The sequence below is a fragment of the Rattus norvegicus genome, chromosome 10 (assembly GCF_036323735.1).
Source record: "Rattus norvegicus strain BN/NHsdMcwi chromosome 10, GRCr8, whole genome shotgun sequence".
NCBI lineage: Eukaryota > Metazoa > Chordata > Mammalia > Rodentia > Muridae > Rattus > Rattus norvegicus.
Genome location: NC_086028.1, coordinates 27,329,384 through 27,347,935, shown reverse-complemented (window position 1 = coordinate 27,347,935; position 18,552 = coordinate 27,329,384).

Below are 18,552 nucleotides of genomic sequence, written 5' to 3'. Positions count from 1 at the left end.
TAACAGATTCAGTAGTGTGCATCTGTGGTTACAGCACTTACATAGTGCAGTGAGACACATAGACAAGAGAATTTACTGGAAGGTAAAAAGCATGCTAGTCTGGAAGACACACAGCAACTGAAAAAAAAAAAGAAATCTTTCATTAAATTGGGTTGGATGTTGAACATAAGATTTGAGTCCTGAAAAATTTCCTCTGACCTCCACACATGGGCATGTAGCATGCATTATCTGTGTGTGTGTGTGTGTGTGTGTGTGTGTGTCTTTCTCTCCCTCTCTATCACTCTCTTTCTTACTTTATCTCGCCATCTCCCTCTTTCTTTCATTATGAGGAAAATTCAGAAGAAAATATTAATAACATATCAAGAAGAATCAATGTCATTATTTGAAGAAGGCCCTTACCAATGCAACACTTATGCAAAAGCATAAAAATACAAAGTAACAAAGTGGACAAATATTGCAGTCTTTGGCATATCTGAAGGTGAGTAAAGAAAGGTGAATGCCATAGAAAACTATTCAGTAATATTAAAGTAGGAACAGCCTGAATTTGTGGGGTAAAGGGGCTTCCATGTGCGAGAGGCTTATAGAAACAACAATAGACAGAACAGAACGGATTCTCAGCATAGCATATTATAATTAAAACATTGAAACATAGGACAATTTTTTTAACCTGACAGAAAAAAAGCATCAACTCTTATTGAAGGGCTATTTGAGCAGATTACTTGCAGATTTCCCAGTAAAATCCCAGAGCGAGAGCAGAAATGGAATGGCATACTTTACCAATAAAATAATAACTGAAAAGGAAGATCCCTGTGTGTAGCAAGGTGATTCTTCAAAAGCAAAGGATTAGATAGGATCAACCTTACAAAATGCATTGGGTTCTGTGCATTCATATATAAAGAGAGAGAACCACCATTACAATAGCATATGAAACTATTCCATAGATCCTGGTTTAAGAACTGATGCTGTAAGAGAAACAGACTTCACACGGCAAACATTTAAGTTTTAAAGCAATTGTTTCTGATCACCTGCTCCTTTAGAGGAATTGCATAAATGCTTGTTTTCTTAGAGCACCAACTGGAATGGAGGGTGTGCAAAGTAGTGGAGTTATCTGCAACAGTCACATGCTATTGAAAACCACAGGTTTTTTTATTCCATGTTTTTTAAAAATAGATTTGAACCTAAATGTAAAATTTTTTAAGGTAAAGGTGTTTGTCCAGTGAGGTAATGCTGGCCACTGTTTTTAAGTAGCTTCTGTGATTAGAGAAGCTTTGATGGGGAGCTTCAATTAACTACTTCTACAGCTCTTCTCTTAGTGTATAGAAAACCTTTCTTTTTTTCTTTTTTCTTTTAATTGGATATTTTCTTTATTTACTTTTCAAATATAATCCCCTTTCCCAGTTTCCCCTCTGGAAATCCCCTCTCCCAACCCCTGCCTCCATGAGGATGCTCCCCCACTCACCCACCCACTCCTGCCTCCCTGCCCTGGCATTCCTCTACACTGGGGCATCCAGTCCTCACAGGACCAAGGGCATCTCCTCCCACTGATGCCCAACACGGCATCCTCTGCTACATATGAGGCTGGAGCTTGGGTCATTCCATGTGTACTCTTTGGTTGGTGCTTTAGTCTCTGGAAGCTCTGAAGGGTCTGGTTGGTTGATATTATTCTTCCTATGAGGTTTTAAACCCCTGCAGCTCCTTTAGTCCTTTCTCTAATTCCTCCATTGGGGAACCCCTGCTCAGTCCAATGGTTGGTTGCAAATATCCACCTCTGTATTTGTCAGGCTCTGGCAGAGCCTCTCAGGAGACAGTTATATGAGGCTCCTGTCAGCAAGCACATCTTGAAGTTCACAATATTGTCTGGGTTTGGTGACTGTATATGGGATGGATCCCTGGCTGGGGCAGTCTCTGGAGGGCCTTTCCTTCAGTCTCTGAGCCACACTTCCTCTCCTGTTTCCTCCCTTGAGTATTTTGTTCCCCCTTCTCAGAAGGACTGACACATCCACACTTTGGTCTTCCTTCTTCTTGAACTTCATGTGGTTTGTGAATTCTATCTTGGGTATTCCAAGCTTTTGGACCACTCATCAGTGAGTGCATACCATGTGTGTTCTTTTGTGACTGGGTTATCTCACTCAGGATGATATTTTCTAGTTCCGTCCATTTGCCTAAGAATTTCATGAAGTCATTGTTTTCCTATTCAAGACAGATACAAGCTCCTGTTCCTGCATAGAGTCGGTTTTTTTCACCCTATTGCTGATTTTTGGATGAGCTGATTTCAATGTAAGGAATCATAAAAAATAATTAATATTTTGATGGGGTGTGCGGAAGAGAAAAATATGTTCTATAAACTGATGGTGGCAGCCTGACTGAAGATACTAGAACTTTGAGACTTTATACTGAGTAAATTTTGGTCCAGAAATGTAATGTGTAGTTATTTCCCTTAAAATGATATTGGGGGAAAAAGTGAGAAAAATCAAAGAGCCAAACATTACTAACTTAATAAACAAATTACATGGAAATAAAGATAACAAACCAAAATGAAGAGTCAAAACAATTAGAAGAAAATGACAGGCTATAGTTCAATAATGACTCTAAATGCAAATGTGTTAAATTATCCACGTAAAATACATAAGCTGACTGGATTTGTTAAAACCACTACCTAACAATACAGGGCTTACAAGACTATTTGCCTTACCAGTAAACATAGAAACAAACTGAAAAGCACAAGAGGGAAAACTATTTCACAATGAAACAAACTCTAAAGCAAGGAGAACTAACTTTTCTTCTTTAAAGACTATAACCTATAAAACAAAACTGTATAGAGATACAGTTTACTTATCATAATCAAGAGATCAACTCTTATAAAAGACATAAAGACTATTAATCACACTGTAGACAGTGTTGCAACAGCAATATTTTTTAACTTTTTCCTTATTTATTTATTTATTTATTTATTTTTATTTCCCCCTTACATGGGAGGAGTCTCTGATTCTTTTGCCTGCTCCTGGTACTCTTTTCTTCCTACTGGGTTGCCCAGCTCAGCTTTAATTTGAGGGGTTGTGACTAATCTTACTCTAACTTTTTATGCCATATTTGGTTGTTATTGTTGGGAGGCATACTCTTTTCTGAAGGGGAAGAATAACTGGATCTGGGGGAAAGGGTAGGTGGTAGTGAACTGAGAGGAATGGAGGGAGGGGAAACTGTGATTCAGGTGAAACATATGAGAGAAGAGTTAAAAACAAAAGATTCTACCTTACACCATATATTCTTATTACAGTTTCTCCTCCTACTCGTCCCAGTTCCTCCACACTTCCTCTCCCATCAGATCTAGCTTTTCTTTTCTGTCTTTCATTAGAAAAGAACAGGCTTCAAAGGGATAACAATAAAATATAACAAAATAAAAGAGAGTAAGATAAAACCAAAAAAAGAAAAATAAATCACTTCAAAGTTGGACAAAGCAAACCAACAAATGGAAAAGATCCCAAGAGATGGTTTAACTGTCAGAGACACAATAGTTCCAATCCTCTGGACACTCATAATCACACTAAACTAAAGTCTATGATATGTACGCTGAGGATCTGGTACAGACCCATGGAATCCCTGTGCTTGATATTTCAATCTCTGTGAGTTCATAACAACTTCACTCAGTTGATTTAAAATGACTTTTCTCCTGTTGTACTCCATCAACTCCGGCGCTTACACTCTGCCTCCATTGTAGCGAGAGGATTTTTAGCTACACAGCGTGTAGCACTCCTGACGTGTAGCACTTGCCTAGGAACTATCTCAGATCTGTAAATGGAAAATACGCACACATGCATGCACGCACGCAGGCGTGAGTGTGCATGCACATCAGTTAATCTTAAAATCCCTTAGCTACCTCAATGACCTGGCACACCTAAACTTTCTACCCCAGGTACAATCGAGGAAGTGGTCAATGACGACTTACCCAAAAACTCACCTGGCTGGTTGGCTTTATCTCCTATTGCTACTGCATCCCCTTCCTCTTCCTGAGCACTCCTGATTCTCCCAGCGTCCTACCAGCACAACTCTCAGTATCTCTTCCCATGCTCAGCCATTGGCCATTGGCATCTTTATTAATATAGCAAAAACCAATTGCAGACAAGGATCTTCAGTGTCATTAGCACCAATCTCCAATACTACTTCCAGTGTTCCCTGAGCTCTGAGGGTAAAGACTTGATAAAAAAAAAAAGAAACATTCCATTTAGAATTGTTTGTTCCAAAGTCTCTCTGAGTGTAATATTTGGTTGTGGGTCTCTTTATTTGCACCTATCTGCTATAGGAGAAAACCTCTTTGATGTTGGCTCTGTAAGACAGTGATCTATGAGTATAGAAAAATACTCTTAGAACTCATTTTATTGTTACTTCTTTTTTTTTTAGAACAATAGTATTTGCTTTTACCTAGGTCTCTGGGCTAGCTAATCTTTGGTTCTTGGCCACTCAAACGGTGACAGGTATTTGTTCCATCTCATGGAGCGTACCTTAAGTCAAATCAGACGTTGTTTAGTTACTCCTACAAGCTTTGTGTCATCATTATCTAGCATATTTTTTTTATGCAGGACCAATTGTACATCAAAGGTTTTGTGGCTAGGCTGTTGTTCACACTGCTCATTTGTTAACCCGGAGAGTTCCTTCCTATACTAAAGACACTATAACGTAGGGCTAAAGCGTCTTTGTAGACACCAGCTTGACCCCTTCATGTTCAGCGAGTTGGATACATGTTGTCTTCAGCAACTGGAGCCTTGATGTCAGTTTGTGGAGAGCAGCCTATTGTTTTGGCAATAGCCTGGGTTGTTTGGGATTTCTATGGGACTCCTTTTGCCAACAACAGAAATGGATGTGACCTAGTTCCTCTACTAGAGGCTTCATTGGTGACAAAAGTTGGCCAGTTGAAGTTCTATACCCTCACGATCTGAACGCTCCATTAACATATAATACACTAGATTTCCATACAACAACTCAAATGCTGTTCAATTTTGTCTTTCCCCATATCCCCTCCTTCAATCCAATTTCCCTTCTCTTCCCTGCCTGATCCTCCCACTTTTGTCCTCTATCTCCACTCCCAGTTAAACCATAAAATCTACTGAATCTCCCCTACCCAGGGAGATCCAGTAGGTCTATTCCTGTCCCTATGTCTTCCTTTATACTTGGCATCTTTGGTCTACAGATTGTAACTTGGTTATAATATTTCTCTGTTATTTTATTTATTTATTTATTTATTTACTTTATATCTTGATCATAGCTGCTCTTCTCACAGTCCCTCATTCTCATTTATTTAATCCAGATATAAGTGAATAAATACCATAGATACCATATTTATCTTTCTGGGTCTGTTACCTCGTGTTGATTTTTTTCTAGTTCTATTAATTTGCCTGCAAATTTTTAAAGAGCTGAGTAATACTCCATTGTTTTAACATACTACACTTTCTTCATCCATACTTCTGCCAAGGGAGATCTAGATTTTTTTCTAGAGAGCTAAGGAAATGGAAACTCCCAGGGATTTATGAGGGGGACCCTAGCTAAAACTCCTAGCAAGGTCGAAAATGAAGCCTGAACTGGCCATCTCCTGTAATCAGGTAAGACTTACCATGGAGGAATTGGGCCATAATCTCAGTCCTAAAACATTTGACTTGCAATTTGTCCTGCCTACAAATAAGCAGGAATAAATATAGAGCATAGATTAAGGGAATGGCCAATCAATGACTAGACTATCTTGATAGTCATACTATGACAGGGACCTCCCCTTGAAACTGTTAATGATAGTGCATTATTCTTTCAGACAGGAGCCTAGCATAATTATCATCAGACAAGCTTCACCTAGCATCTGATGGATACAGAGACCCATAGCCAAACATTAGTTAGAGTGTGGTCAATCCTGTGGAAGAGTGAGAGAAAGGACTTTAGAATCCACAATAGTCAAGAATACTGCAAGAAACCGTACAGAATCAACTAATGAGGGGCCACAGGAGCTTGTAGAGACAGAGCTGCCAACCAGAAAGTCTACATGAGACTGACCTAAGTCCTCTGTACATTGTTATATAGCTTGGTCTTCATGTGGGACTCCTTATGAAGCAGGGGCTGACTGATGCTGGTGTCTCCTGTTGTAACCCTTGTCCTTTCTGGGTTGTCTTTAACAGCATCAATAGGAGAAGATGCACCCTGATATGCCAAGGTTGGTTGAAATACATGGGAGGCCTCCCCTTTTCAGAAGAGAAATTGAGGAATGGATTGGGGTTATGAGAGAAGGACTGAGAAAAAAAGAAGGGAGGTGAGAGGAATATTAATTAAAACAAAAGAAAACATGGTATTTACATGCAGAGTATTAGATTTGTTTTGTTGTCCAAGTAGGCTTGTCAGTGGGATAAACACACTAGTAAACTGGTCTCTCTCAAGGCAGTGAGGGTGGGGAATATGAATAGTATAGTGAAAAAGCTACATTACACTCAGATTATATATAACTCTGAGTTATATTATAACCTCTGAGGAGTTTACTAGCTTCTGAAGATTTTGACTATGTTTTAGAAATACGTGTCATACATTGAACCCAAGAGAATATGTCTGAAGCAAAATAAAATCCAGCATCAGCCAGTTACATGAACAGGGAGATGTCTCATAATTATGACAGAAGTTTTATGGAGGTATACCAGAAGCTATCAAGGAGAAGCTAAAAACTAGCAGGTGAGCTTCCTGAGATGGTTCTGTCACAGACTACAATGTAAACAACAGAATTGTTTCTTTCAGCAAAGCCAAGGAGATTACAGATGAAGAAAGATTCCTGTTATTAATATGATTTTCCTGTTGTTAAATATATATAACAATCCCTACATATTGGCCCATCCTTTTTAGCAGATTTCTGCAGAAAATGAAGTTGTACTATTCTATGGTGATGCTATATTGAAAAACAGATGATTTCTTAATTATTAATGAAGATTCTATAGTAATTCCTAAAATTCTATTAGTACTTATTAAGATCTTTTATACTAGGACTGCTATTAAGTCCTCTCTGTTATCAAAACTGCAGTGAGAACTCTGACAGTCTTTAAGTGTCATGAATTAATTAATTAATTGCTTCTGAGCTAGCAAGCATCTACAACTTAGAGCACATTCTAGGAAGTTGTAAAACAATTAACCAAAGGTCATATAATTGCAAGGACAGAAGATAAAAATTAACTGAATTTATCTATACAAAACTTCAATAACATTTAGTCATAAAAATATGTTTTTCAATGTTCTGTGAACCTGTTGGGACAGATAATGAATGTTTAGCAAGAAAATTGTTCTACATTCTCTGTTGTAAAATTCTTATTCAATTTATGATTTTAATTTATGTGTAAACTTATGGTGGACTTTTTACCAGGTGATCATATATTCTGAGAGATGTATAAGTGCTGAGGGCAAAGAGAAAAAGAACCCTTTTTCTTTCGAGAACTTGCATAGGAACGTTTTTAGAAAGAACTGAGAAATAAAGGCTGAAACCACTTTTCAAAGTGTCCCCTTCTCTTTCTGAGACTTAACTTCAGGCTGTGAGTTAGAGCCCTGCAGTTCCTGCAGAGATAGAACAAAGGCTACTTTACCTATTCCTGCCCACCACCACCCCTTTAGACTACAGGTATTAAATTGCCTAAGCCACTTTTAACCCTCGAAATGAGCAAGAAAGTTTTTAGGACATTTTAGAAGTTATCAACAAGCATTCAATATAGTTAGAGAGATAGAACATCCAGAGGCCTCCAGTCTTTAAAGCTACACCTACATTCTACTCTGTCTTGCTTCAACCCAGTCCAGGCTGGGAGGCCCTGGAAGACGTGAATTTTATGCAACACATTCTGAAATAATGCCAAATGACTCAAAAGAAAGAAAGTCCATTGGCTTTCTGCTATTTCACTTCTGTGCAAATATTCAACCTTCTTCAAGAAATCTTTCAATATGGCAGTCACTCATGTACTTCATCCAAATTTTTAATATTGTGCATGATATAAATAGACATCTTAACCTACTGTTTAACTTATATGAGGGGCTAGATAGATACCTCAGGAATTAATAGTGCTAAATGCTCCTGCAGAGGACCCAGGTTAGTTTCTGGAACCTACATTAGGAAGCTAAAAATCATCCAAACACAAGTTCCTGAAATTCAGTATCTTTTAGACTCTTTAGAAACTGCAGGTTTTAGTGCACATAAGTGCATGCAGTCACATATCTATCCATCCATACATATGAAAATAAATAATAATTCAATTTTAAAACATAGTAGACTGTAGATTTAGTGAAATTTTCATCATTTACATTCATTTTGGTAGTAGTAATTGCAACTAATAATCACTGGTTGATATCTTGTCGAGTCTGAACCATGCTGAGTAATTCAAATATTATCATTTAAACTTTTCAGTTCTAAGAAGGGTGCAGTTGTTATCTTTGATATGTAGGTGAAGTTAAGACACAATATTTGTAACCTGGAAATAGTAGCATGATATTGAACTCAGCAACTATAGCAATCACTGGTATGATAAAACAAAACAAAAAACAAAAAAACAAGGGTGGAATGGTTTTCTTAATGTGGCACATATGTGCCTGGGATTTCCTGATATTTGACTCCCATTTGACGTTTTCGGTGTGCACAAGGATGCTTTAACATGAATCTAGCAGTCAAGTGAACAGAAAACAATATAGCTGACAGAATTCTGTATTGCATGGCATTATCTGTTCCATTTAGGACTTGAATCTACCAAAAGAGTAAAGTATGATAGACTGACATTCCTTGCTCTGGTGTTTTTTTTTTACCAGGACATCAATATCTTCCTGCCTATTTTTCTTCACAGCATCAACATGCTGATTCTCAGGCTTCTACAGGTGGACAGGAACTATAATACTCGCTCTTTTGCATCCATCCTAGTGTGTTGAGACAGGGAGCTGAGCATCTCTTGTGTTACACCTCTAGTCCCCTACCCTGTGCCTCTCTCTCATAAGTCTTCTTTCTTTCTCTGAAGAACTGACTAATACCACTTGCTATTAGAATTTGGGTGTTTTCAATTATCTCCATCCCTCTGTTTCTGCCTTGTTGATTTTACAAACAGCATCATTTACTTATTTGTGTGTTGATGTGTCAATATGTGTGTATGATATTATATATATGTATATTCACTTAATGAAAATATAATTCATTTTCGCACTTACACAATAATAGCAACCTACTGTAAATAAAATAAATGCATATCAAAACATAGTTGTAGCATGTATGTATGTGCATGTCCAACTTTGTGAACAATAAAACTTAAAATACAGTACTGTTACAGTTTCCTTTTTGTTGTTAAAATTTCCTTAATAACTTCTGATTCATTTATATTGTATTTATAAATTGATACTTCTATGCTTCAATGAAACTGTTTCTACAACTGCATACTTAATAATCAAGTAAATGTTTCCAGTTAAGCAAGAAAATTAAACACAACATTAAGTTATTCTACTGGTTTATTTTATAAAGAAAGTATTTGCAGAAACCACATTGTACAAGACTTGTCTGTGGTGTATGGGTACAGGATCCCAATGCTTCTCTAATGTGTATTTGTAGTTCACTAGGTCCACACGCTCAGAATGTGCTTATGACATTTGAGATTTACACTCAATTATACTTAAATCAATTGACTGGTTACTAGGTTCTACCTCTATAATAAAAAGTATATTATTTTATTAACACTGAAATTAGAAATTTTATACTCTGTGAAAGTACAGATCTTGGCTATTATTTATCACAAATGTGAGTCCACCTTTTTTCCCACAAAACATTTTTCTTCGACGTTTTATGTATTTACATTTCAAATGTTATCCCCCTTTCCATCCTCCCCTGCCCCATCCCCCCTAACCCTGCTTCCATGAAGATGTTCCCATTCCTCCCTTATTACCGTAGCATTTCCCTACACTGGGGAAACTACCCTTCACAGGATCAAAGGCTTCTCCTCCTATTGATGCTAGACAGTACCATCCTCTGCTACATATGCAGCTGAAGCCATGGGTCCCTCCATGTGTACTCATTGGTTGGTGTTTTAGTCCCTGGGAGCTCTGGGAGGTTTAGTTGGTTAATATTGTTCTTCCTATGGGATTGCAAACCTTTTCAGCTCCTTCAGTCCTTCCTCTAGCTCCTCCATTAGGGTCCCATGCTCAGTCCGATGCTTAGCTGCAACCATCATCATTCTGTATCAGTAAGACTCTGACAGAACCTCTCAGGAAAAGTCTGTATCAGACTCCTGTCAGCAAGCCCTTCTTAACATCAGCAATCGTGACTGGGTTTGGTAGCTGCATAAGGGATTGAACCCCAGGTGGGGTAGTCAGTCTATGAATGACCTTTATTTCAGTCCCTGCTCCACTCTTTGTCTCTGTATTTCTTCCCGTGAGTATTTTGTTCTCCCTTTCTAAGAAGGACTGAAGCATTCCCATTTTGGTCTTCCTTCTTCTTGAGTCCACATTTTACCTCTTACAGCTATTAAGACATGTAGCTTTTGAGGGTTTCAGATGTGGCTGACTGAATTATTGGAACAAATTACACATAGTTTTCAGTGGATTGCTTTTCACTTACTGTGGATTCATTTTTCTTTTCATGTACTTATTTCACAATTATTTCTGAAGTACTTATGCTAATACAATATGGTTATGGCAAATAAGTCTCTACATATCTATCTCTCTGTAAGAATATCTGGAGTGTCTTAGATGGACATTTACATGAAGAGTCTTGCAGGAAGAAGAATGACTGAGTAGCAACCTTGATGTCTTCATCACACTGTGACTGTCATTCAGTCCTATAGCTCCCCGTGAGTGCATTTTAGTGGAACATTATATAAGTTTGGTCTAAAAGTCAGTGTTAAAGACAGAAATACAACAAGCAGGTATAATGCAATATATTTCAGCCTACTATTTTTATATTTCTTGAAAAGTAGAAAGTGTTTTAATAGGCAAGAAGGTGACTCAGTGAGGAGGGATATGTGCCATCAAGCCTTAGGACCCAAGTTTGAGTTCAGAACAACACAGAATAGAAGGAAAGAATTCAATAAGCTGTCAAATTATGTGCATGTGTTATGACACGCATGGTATGCATAGATACCGTGCACACATGCATGTGCATACATGTACACACACATAAACACACACTCACATACATATACACAAACACAAATTACAAATTGTGTTTTTAAAGTTTATATAAGGTTCATGTGCCCATGCATACACACATACAAGTTGACAAAAGCATACACATGTACATACACACACACACACACACACACACACACACATATTCACAGACATACATGCAATGAATGGAAAGAATAAACTAATGTTTATTCTGTTCCATGCTCACTTAAGTCATACTTATGAACTTAATATTATGTATCTTGCTTTATGCTATGTGATGTTATGATGTAGCAATAGCTAGTGATTACATTGGGAACCAGGAGACAGACCCAACATAAGATTTAGCCGTGTTTCTTCCTACACAACAAAACTACCATTGAAAGATCTAAACCAAAATCAGTTAGTTAAGGCAGAATATATGTCTGTGGAACAAATATGTAAATTTGAGTTGCCATAAATTCAAAACTAGCAATTAATAATTCACTCCCTGAATGATAAATTCCAGAGGTTCTTGGGGACAGCCCCTAGGCATTAAAGCTATGAAATCTGAGACATACCATCTACTACTAAGACATATTATTTTGCAACTAAAGAAGGACAAGACTGGTTTTTAGGAGAATAGTTCATTGTTTCTATTTTCTTGTTCCAGGGTTTGTTTTCTCCATAAATTGTTTCCTTATTTTCATGCCCCGAGAAAGGACTATGAAATAGTGGAAGAAACAGTAATGGAACAAAAGGCAAATAGTAAACTAGAAACCACAATAATGTTTGGTCTTGGAAAGTCCATATGTCTAGAAATGAGCACCAGACTGACTATACCAGGATTTCTGGTGGTTAGATAAGCCAGCATTTCTCAGACACTTGTGAAATAGGTTCTTTGTCCACTTAAAGGAGTCGTTCTCTTACCTCTGAAAGAAGAGACATCACCTCCACAGTAGAATCCTGACCTTCCTGGATTCACAAGGCTTCCTTCCTCTCCTGTACCCATTTCTAAGTAAATGTGACATACCACCTTGCTATTATGGTAATGTCTCTTGACATTACCAATCTCTCGCTTGGCTTGCTTTTTCTACTCTTCTCTCTGTTCTCTAGCCTCTCATACAGGTAGCCCTGGTCTTGTCCAATCTGCCAGCCATGTTCAATCTACTTCTTTCTCTCTCCTCTGGATTCTCTCAGATGCCTGTGGATATTTTCTTTCTCTTATTCACAATAAAAGCGCCCCTCCCCACATAATGGAGCTGGCAATTCAGGAGTTTCTTTATTTCAGCCTGTTGCATAAAAACAACGTAAAACTGTTGAAGTCATAATCCTCATCTGACACGTTCTGAAAAATCATAAATAAAGCTTCACTCATGCAGATTTCACAGTAATAGGGTTTTAAGAGGCAGGGCAAGCTGGCCATGTGAGATCTAGCCATTCTTGTATTCAGAGCAACTCCTAGAGGGCACACATCTGCATGCCTGGCTTCTGCAACTTTATTTGCATCCTGATGCTTTCATAACCTATAGGATAGCAGGGGACAAATGTACAGTTCCCTTGTGCATTCTAGACCTGCATACATCTCTGTGTTTCCCTACTCATGAAGACGATGGTAAATTTTTCTGTAGTCTGGCTGAATGTTTCTTCCTTCATATTCTTCCAACTGCCTTGTTTACGCCACAAGCTTTTTTTTTCCTGGAAACAAGCAAAACAGATGTGTGTTTCCTGTTTTCTGCTGCGAATTCTCTTTAGGCAATGGAGGATAGAATTTATTACCTGTTTAAAGAAGGGAAAGGGTATTAAAAGAAACATGAAGTGGAATGGCATTACGGCTTGTTAAAAGATTGAAATATTGCCAAGCAAATACAGAATGGTAATGTTTGGCAATAGATTTAAGAACAAACCAAAACAGAAGATCAGTAGTAGGGAAAAGCCTTCATATGTCTGCAGAATTTTAATTTCTTCAGCTTCAGTAACTTTGTCTCTGTTTTATAAAAGTTTCATCACACTGTGACCTGTCATTTCCTACCTGACAAAGGAACTTTTATTTCCTCGTTTCCTTTTTAACACAAACACTTCAGTGTTTGGCCCTTAATAGCTACCCTGTGAATATTTGCTAAATCAATGAATACAGAAATATGTATTTCAATCATTTTTGACATTTTGAAGGTCAAAAAGGAATATTGGTATAGCAATTAAGAGAGCCCAGTCAGTGAAATATAAACTCCCTGGTGACAACACCAGTCCTGTATGCTTGCATATTTGTGGTCAAAAGAGGGCCTAGTTTATTAGATCTACATGATGCTTTAAGGAACTATGGCCTATAATATATGCCTATGTCATTCTCATTTTCTCTTTTCTATCTCCACTCTTTTCCTTTTTATTTTTCTTCCTTCCTTCCTATTCTCTTCATCCTTCTTTCTACAGTGTTTTGCTGTTGAACAGGTAAATAATCCTGAGATCCAAGAGGTAAACACATTTCACTTGTTTTGAAAAGCTGAAACTTATAAGATGCTATTGTTATAGGGGGAGATTCTGACTAACCTAATTTGAAGAGGATACTCTTAGGCCTGTAGAAATGCCTGCAAATATAATCAAGAGATGTGGCTCTTATGAGCTGTCAACCATATTGTGGTAGGAATTTGTTGATGAAACTGCTTTTGAGTCATGCCTGCTCCTTTAAAGAACCCCTCACCCACAACCCTGTTAGTAACCTAATAAAAGCTCATTGTTTCTGTAAGTTGACTTTGGTACAGTTATTACGTTATTCTGTCATGGGTTTCTTCTCTGGGCTGAGTACACATATGTGCACTGTATCTCCCCAGGAAAAGTTTCTCACACACAAAAAAATCTGCCAAAGTCACAACCCCAGTGCCTTGATCTTTTGAGTTCTGGCATGACAAAAGCGTGTTGCACAGATAAATTATAATATAAAATTTCAAATATTTCAGTGATATTTGTGAAAGTACATATCGGGTATAATTATCCATCCTGTCACACCCACACACATTATTAAGAAAAGTAGCACATTACTTAGACACACAATACATGGAGATTGACATGTTTAGGAGTCTGTGCTTTAGGTCACAAACTGGTGTGTTGTTAAAGAAATCTGAGTGTTTTGGAGAAGAGATTTGAATAGATTTAAAATAGAATGAAACATCTATTATACAAAGGAATTTAATGGGAATTAGTAATCATGGTATCGATATAAACAAAGAAGTGTCAATGTAATATAATAATTATAAAAGTCTAATAACACTTTCTAGTAGAGAGAAGAAAATTGTTAAATTGCAAAGTATATATTATAAATCACTAGGTAATAAATAGACTTGCTATTGCGATAATCTAATAATCAGGAAAATAAAATGGGTCCTCACAATTGCTCCCTTACCACGCTACCTTCCAGATAACAAAGTCTTTGAAAATTGAAACTGTCGGAAGAAATGTGAAAGAGATTTCAACTCCTGCAAAAGGATACTTTCTAAAATGCCAATTCTATGTTGTTAAGGTGAAACAAAAGTAAATTTGGCCTTATTAAAATATTTGTCTGAACAAAGTACCGCAGGAAGTAGCAGACTAAAAATAAATAACTGATGGAGCAAATAAAAGCAAAGAAATATCTGTCGGGGTTGGGGGTTTAGCTCAGTGGTAGAGCACTTGTCTAGAAAGTGCAAGGACCTGGGTTTGGTCCTCAGCCTCGAAAAAAAGAAAGAAAAAAAAAAAGAAATACCTGTCTGTCTATCTGCCTATCTATCTATCTATCTATCTATCTATCTATCTATCTATCTATCTATCTATCATCTATCTATCTATCTACCCACCTACTTTTATCTATCTATCTATCTATCTATCTATCTATCTATCTATCTATCTATCTATCTACCTACCTATCCATTCATCCATTCATCCATCCATCCCTCCATCCATCATTAGCTATATACCTATGAACAACTGAATAATAAAATTGATAAATGTCATAAAATCAGTCAAGGAGATTCAAGTGTGAAAACAAAACTATCCAAGAGTAAAAGTAGTTTAAGCTTAAAAAGATGCAAATTTAGGCAACATCAAATAAAAGTGATACTATTGCACGCTTTGGTCAGATGACAAGGAAAAAATAAGCTAGTATTAGCCTGGAATTTTTCTGACTTATTGCTAGTTTTCACAGTACCAGAAATTTCTATGGAGGCTGTTGGTGGGGAAAGTTTATCTGCTATCCCGCTGTTAATACTGTGTTCTATAATAATGACCTGCCTAGTCAGATGTGGCCATTAGTATTTCTTTCTTTTTCTTCTAAATACACTGTGGCCATCGTTTGCTTTCCAATCTCTCAAACAGAATGGCTTAGCTATAAGAAGAAATCTCGCACATTCTGTCCTTACAGGGAACGCTTTGTCATTTAAAATGACAATATAATACAGGAGACATGGTGATACATGCCATTACTCCTAGCACTGGGGTGGTGGAGGCAGGTGTGGCTCTGTGTGTTCAAGGCCAACTTGATCTATATAGAGGTAAAGAATAGGACTGCAGAGATAGACCCTGACTCCAAAGAACAAGATAACAGTATGGCTGATGTGATTTCAATTTCTTTTATCACTGTCTCCGAAGTTTTCCCTCTACAAGACAGTATGTTTGGAGATTGTATCCTATCCAAACTGGATAGAATCCACATTTAATTGAAAACCATTTATCCTCCTCCTCTGTAATATTTCCCTAGAGCTTATCATTTGGCTGGAACAAAAACTATGGTCCTTTCTTTTTTTTCTTTTTCTTTTTTTTTTCTTTTTCTTGTATACTTCAAGCACCAGATACATAGACGGATTCTAGGAAATAGATAACACAGCTGGAAGAGAAATCCTAGTGGTCCCCTAGTGGCCCAAATGGGTTTGTGCAGTTTACTAAAGTGCTTATTTTACTCCATGGAGGTGTGAGTTTCATTAAGCAAGGAAGTTCATTAAGTAACTTCCAATTAGCTAGATTTCCCCCTCAGCCCAGGAAACAGGACAAGTGCACTCCACTATCTAGGTTTGCTCTCCAGTGAGTCACACGGCTTATCTGAATGTCAGATTGCGTCATCACAATCTGAAATTCTAATTTCACTTTGCAAGATGGCCTTCTGAATTGCAGAAGCCACCAGTAGTAGAACTCAACTCAATTTGCCCTAGGGGAGAATAATAAATTTAAGATAAAAACACAGAGTTTTCCTGGGGAACCTGATGGCAGTTATGACACCCAGATTACAAAGGAGTTACAATTAAAGGGCGCTGTCAGAAATCCAGGAAATTGGTCTCAAAAGGTTTGGGGTTGCAGGGACACTTCTCTACTTCTTTCTGAAGAACGACTGCATTCTGTCCCTCTCTTTTCTTCCCACAGACCTTTCTTTGTCCTTGTCTGAACTAATTTAACCCCCTAAACCATCCTATCACCATGGTCTCAGTAAATGAAGCAGACTTCTTTAGTTTCCTAGCTCCATTTCTGAACACCTGAGGCAAAAAAAAAAAAAAAAGATTTGGCCAAACACAATACAAAGAATGATTATGACAATGACAGTGATGGTGGCATTGTTGGTCAATGCTTTCATATCTTGGTTGCTATAGGTGTGTTCATGAGAAACAACTTCATTCATATTAATTCCACCCTCACCACAGCCTATACAGCCATTTTATAAATAGAGAAGGTGATAGTGATGCCTGGAGGGGACAAACCAATTGATTATACGTGTCTAGTATGAGCCATATTCTCTAAAGGAGCAGAACTGATGGAATCAACGCCTATATATTTAAAAGTATATCCATTAATGTAATTTACAGGCGCTCTCTCTCTCTCTCTCTCTCTCTCTATATATATATATATATATATATATATATATATATATATATATACATATATACCTTAACAGTGGTTGTCTCCTCAAAGAAAGGCCCAGAATTCAGTAGATGTTCAGTCCATGATGCTGGATTTCTCACTAGCCCCAACTTGTGCTTCTGTCCCAAATCATTCTTAGTTTACTTTAGAATCTCCAAGAATTAGTTTCTATAACCAGCGAATGGATGTCCCAGCAACAAGGTAGAAAATCTCACCAGTGAGAGTGAAGACAAGGAGACAAAAAAATGTTTCTTCTTCTATATCCTTTTATGTGGGCCGGAAGGTGTGAACTAGATTAAGGGTGAATCTTCCCACCTCGAATGATCCAATCAAGAAAATCCCTCACAGGCATGCTCAGCTTTTGTGTTTTAATTATGCAGACAACTTGATACCCAACAGCTCCCAAATTATTTAAGCCAAATTAATTTTCTATGAGATAACCACTAGTCCTTAGTCTCTGCCACAGCTACCTCCTTGCCTTGTATCCTTATTGCCCATTGTTAATAATTAGTCTTCATTACTTAATAGTTTATTGTTTCTATATTATATTAACAATAACTATAAATGCTAGAATGTGCACATTTTGAGGGTGAGTAAAATGTCATAAAAACATCTATTCTTAGCATATATCACATATTTAATGAATCAAAGTTGAATAGAATTTATAGTAGCTGAGAAACTACAAGTTGAAAAAAAAATCATAAACTTATACTCTGCAAAATAGCTTCTGTTTCCTCCGTATTCGGGTTTCAGGTTTAAAATACCTATTTTCTGTCTGCATGTTTTGGAGACAACAGAGCGCCCATAATGTACTCAACAATCAATTTCTAACCAAACCAAGAACAATTTAAAGCAGGAGTCCATAGGAATGTCCCTTTATTGTCCTTCACTTCCCTGAGCAATTTTATTCTTATTGCACTGCAGCCCCGATAGGGATCTCGATAGTGTCCACTGAGATGGCAGGTACCCCTTAATAAAGATAGAGGATTCTGCTGGTCCAGGAAGTTTAAGAGCTATAACCTTAGAAAATGAGTTGGGTCTGACATGCATGAAGCATAGTACATTAAAATGTATGCTTTGGAGTTAGAGACAGTAACTAACTCCAAACCTTAATGCAGTAGCACACTTATGGCGAGCCCCTTTCTCCAAACTTTGAGAAACAAATCTGAAGACAGATAACTTGCAGGTATTGATAATATCTGTACCTATGGTTCCCGTGCAGCGAATGTTCAATAAATGCTCATCGTCATATAGTCCATCACTCTGGCCCCTTCCTTTAGTCCAGTGTAGTAGGACCCTTTCAATCCTTTCAAAGTCCATTCTTCTACCAGCAATCCTCTCTCTTCCTTTATCCAACAGAACCCCAAAGTAACCAACAGAGCTTTTAAATGGAAATATCCACTGACACATCTTGTTAAACAATTATTCCTTAAAACATCCCCCAGATAGCCTTGGTGTCTTGCAGAATGATCACTGATTATAGGCATCATATTAATTGCCCCCTCTACATGTGATTCATGAATGCCGCTCCATGGCTTTTCACAGGACATTCATTTTCCCCTGAGAGCTGAC